The sequence below is a fragment of the Frankliniella occidentalis genome, unplaced genomic scaffold, assembly GCF_000697945.3.
Source record: "Frankliniella occidentalis isolate FOCC.00 unplaced genomic scaffold, Focc_3.1 Scaffold87, whole genome shotgun sequence".
In the NCBI taxonomy this organism is placed as follows: Eukaryota; Metazoa; Arthropoda; class Insecta; order Thysanoptera; family Thripidae; genus Frankliniella; species Frankliniella occidentalis.
The window spans coordinates 895793-900515 of NW_026267216.1; positions in this window are offsets into that span (position 1 = coordinate 895793).

Here is a 4723-nt window from a genome sequence, read left to right on the forward strand (position 1 = left end):
CCGTCCAGCCCGCCAAGCCGAACGTCGGCATCTCCACGACGGTGGGCCCGCCCGTCCCGCCCGTGGGGCCACTCGCCGCCGCTCCTCTCTCCGGATCTCTCACTCTCTCTTCTTGTTGCGACCGCGGTCTCGTTCTAATCAAGTGGTTTGCTACCCCAGAGCAGACGGATTCGAATATTGCCCATCCGCACCCGAATAACTCGAAGAGAGCTTTGCTATAGAATGCCACGTCAATAATTTTCTTGATTAGAAAGACGATCACGGCCACGCCCATCAGGACGAAGACGATGTTACCAAATCTCACCAAGAATGCTTCCACTCGGCCAAACATCGTCTCCGTCAGTTCCTCCACTCGCCCCTGTATCAAGTTGAGGGTGTTCAGCCTTCCGGACACAACATCCTCGCCTGCAAGCGAGCGTGAGATTACGTTCACCGCCGCCTCGCGCTGGTTTGGAAACTGCATACTCGCTTGCAAGCGACGCATTGCGTCGTTAGTATAAATCCCTCCCCTTGATACCTCGGCCAGCAGTCTCATATTGAGCGCCTGTTCCCCCTCCCGTTTCAACTCCTGCTGTCTGAAGTGCGCGACACGCACCTGCGGGGTGAACGCCATCTATTCACCCCTAATTCTGAACGTAGGAGTTAAGAAATCGTCGCAAGGCACATGCTCTCCATATGGGACCAACACTTTGCTTTAACGTGCTAAAAAATAGGCAGGGCCCTGCCATACCACAGGAATCTGCTGGTAGCAACGCGTTTCATTTTTGAGCATTAAGGGACAGGTTTGCATTTAGTCAAAAACAATACATCTCCGTACACGATTCCCGAGTAGCCGATTTCGCCCTTAATGAGTTTGATCAATGGCTCCGGGTCTCGTCTAGCAAGAGCCAATTTTGTCAAAAGCAAATCCCTCCTAGCAAGGCACCGTTCATAAATCGCCCGCATCTGCAGGTCACTGGTTCGTTTCATTGAATTTAACTCTATCGCGCTTGCCTTCGTAGCATAATAAGCCAAGGTGTCTACGTTCTGTGCCATCGTTTCGTCCATTCCGAACGCGAAACCGACCTCGCTTTGCTCTACGACAAATATCCGGCTAAACTCGGTAGTGTATCCCGTAGACCCACAGATTGAGAAAACCCTGCTCAGCTGGACCGCGAAAGTGCGCAGGCCATCCGCGACGAGTACATAGGTGAGGTTGTTAGCGAAGTGTGGCACCGTCGTGTAATTTGCCACACCCTGGTAAACAACATCATATACGTTTTTCCGGCAATCGCTTTGAGGTTTCGCCTCCCTCACAACCTCTCCTGCCTCAAACTGGATGCAATATTGCTTTGCGAACTCACAAGTGTCTCCCGTGCGCAGCCTGAGCATTTTTGATCCAGAGTCAACAACAGTCCAGTAATCGGTGAGCCTAATGGTTACACTGTCCATCAGTAACACATCGTCATAGCTTAGTCCGTTTACGTTGATGCTGCCGCCTTTGCAGGAGGCACCAGCGTCAACCAAGCCGACTACTGTTATAGAAGCGAAACGGGTCGAATTTGGCTTAATATCTGCGATCAGCAGCCCTGAATGAACCATTGAGCCTTGCATATGCAGGCTCCTACACGCGTCCCTACCGAGCAGCTGGACGTCCTCAGTCAGGCCCCCCTTGACCTGCGCTGAGTGAGACCCTTGACCACAATAGGTGATATGGCGGATTACCTTGACGTAGCACGTTCGCACGTGAACCCGCTCGAACTCCCGAGCCTGGAGAATGTGCACACTCTTCCTCTTTGTGGAGCCGTACTCTGATGGCGGCGGGCACGACCCCACATTGTCAAGGGAGATCGTGGAGACCTCCGACTCCGCGTGGGCGCAGTGAAACCCAATGAGCTCCACCGCCGCTGCTGCCGCCGGGTTGCGCGCCGGCAAACCAGCGCCCGCGCCCGCGCCCGCGCCGTCCCCGGGATGGGTGGCGGCCACCCCACACAGCAGGAAGAAGAAAACAGCAATCATTCTGTAAAATTTTAAAGTTAATTTAGCACAATGTCGACCGAAATAAAAAATGAAAATTGCTGTCACCAGAAACATAAAATGAAAAACAAAAACAAAAGAGCCTAAATACAATTTACAGGAGAAAAATAGAGAGATCCGACCCGAGATAAGACGATCTGACAGCCCCAGACACATTCAAAACAAAACACGAAAAAAAAGTTGACATTAAAATAAAAGGGACAAACAAAAAAGGAAGAAAGTTCCCTTTTCCCGTCTAACTACTGCTACACTAACTCCTTAAGTTATACCGCGGGGTATCCACCACCGCTGGCGCGCCGGTGTCGCCGGCCGACGCCACCTCCCCACTCTGAGGTTCCTGGCCGCCCTCGGCGGCCCCCTGGAGGGTAGGCAACGCCGTTCCTCCCGGCCTCGGCTGCCGGCCGCCCTCGGCCGGTGCCTGGGGAGTAGGCAACTGCTCTACATCCTCCTCCGTGGCGCTATCGCTCTCAACAGCGCCATCCTCTTCCTCATCCTCTTCTTGAATCGAGTCGTCTGACCACTCGTCTTCTGAGAGACTCACCGCGGCCGCGCGCCTGGCAGCTGTCTGCTGCCGCGCGCTGCGCCGGGTGGGTGTCTCTCCTGTGTGCATGCTGGTTGTTTTGCCTAACGCCTGCTCGCGCGCATGCGCGCTGAGAACGTCGTCGAAGCCTCGGGCTATCTTTAACCTGTCACTGTGTACGACCCTCTCCTTCCGGCCGTACACCCTTTTCAGACGCCACGTGGTCGGAGACCTCTTCTCCTCCAATCTCCACGGGCCCGAGTACCTTTTCCTAAATTTCCTACTGACTCCCTTCTTGTGCGACTTTTCCAACAAGTATACCAAGTTGCCTAACTCAAATTTGGGCACCTTGGCTCTCTTGTTGTAGTAAGTCCTGCTGGCTCGGGCGGCACGACGCATGCGCTCACGCACAATGCGAAATGTTCGCCTCGCGTCGGACTGCAGCCGCCCGGCCAGGTTGTCAGTCAGGTCATGCCGCGGGGTCACTGGCTCAGTCAAGAGGTCATAAGGCAGTCGCATGTCGAAGCCTGTGAGCAGGAAATACGGGGTCTCCCCCGTGGACCGGTTCACAGCGCTGCGCATCGACATCGCCACCAGTTGCAAAAACTCAGGCCAATCATTGCCTCTTGAGTTCACATACATAGAGAGAGCCTCGCCCAGCGTGCGGTGACTCCTCTGTATACTCCCCTGAGCCTGCGGCCGTAGCGGCGTGCACCGGAGGTGCGTGACACCCAGCAGCTTAGTCACGTGCCCGAACATCTCTGATATGTAACAGGCACCGTTGTCAGTCAGTAAGTAGTCGGGCACGCCGTACCGGGCCACCAGCTGGTTGACGAACGCACGAGCCACGTCCTCAGTCGTTTGCGACCTGACGGGCACCGCCTCCGTGAATTTCGTCAACAAGCAGATGAACGTGACGATGTAACGATATTCGTCCGGCACGCTCACGGGGAGCGGCCCGACTACATCACAACTCACATATTGGAACGGACGTGTGGGAAGTACATGCTCTTGCAATGGAGCTGGCTGCCCGTGCGTGCCGCGCTTCCGCAGCGCGCACTGGTGACAGGCCCCGGCAAAAGCATAAATGTCTTTTGTCATGTTTGGCCAGTACCACCTCTCGCGGATCCTGCCGTACATGCGGTCGTAGTTGCTGTGCCCGGCCCAGGGCGCGTAGTGGTACGCGTGCATGAGGCCCTCGCGGAGCTCCACTGGCACGCACACACGCTGCCCCTTGTCCTTCTTGCCGGCACACTTGTACAACAAGCCGTCTAGTATTTTGTAGTCACTTGATTGGAGCAACCCCGTGCTCAGCTCTCGGAACATCCCACCGAAGTCGGGGTCGTTCTCGTAACACGCACGATACTGTGCGTAGTTTGGCACGAGATGCAGTTTGTCATTTATAGGCTGAGCCCTGACCGCTGCGACCCGCAAGACTTCCGGTGCAGTGTCCGACTCTCCTCCCCACGCACCGGCCGCCTGCCAGGCGGGTACGAGGCTCATGTTGTCCTGTGCCCCGCTCCCACCGGACGGGCCCGCGGCCACTCCGCGGCGCCAGTTCCCCCGGGGTTCGCGATGCTCGCGCCATTCGCGGGCGGCGACGGGAGCTCCCGTCCGCCCCGAGCGTCAGGCGCGCCGCCCTCTCCTTCCTCCCCCGAGCGACTGAGGCCATCAGCCAAGGAATTTTCTATGCCTTTGATCCATAAAAATTCCACGTCAAATTGGGACAAATAAATGGCCCAGCGAGTAATCTTGGGGCTTACGAAACCTTTGTAATTACCAAGAAAAGAGAGTGGCCTGTGGTCGGTGTAGATCTTTATTTTGTTGCCTTGCAAGTACCATGCGCAATGCCTTACTGTTTCCACAATGGCCAACGCCTCCTTCTCAGTCACGTTGGTTCTCGTCTCTGGCACAGTGAGCTTTCGAGAATAATACAGGATTATCCTCTCTGCCCCCCACTGGACCTGCGATAACGCTCCGCCAATGGCATAGCCAGACGAATCAGCCCGGATAATTGGCTGAGCGATAGCGAAGCCTATTACTCCAGTGATGATCAAAAAGTTTCGCGTCTGTCTGTGTGTGTGTGTGTGTGTGTGTCTGTGTGTTTGTCTGTGCGCACGATAACTCGAGAACAAATTGAGCTAGCGACCTGGGATTTTCAGGGTCGTTTTGTGTCATAAAAAGACA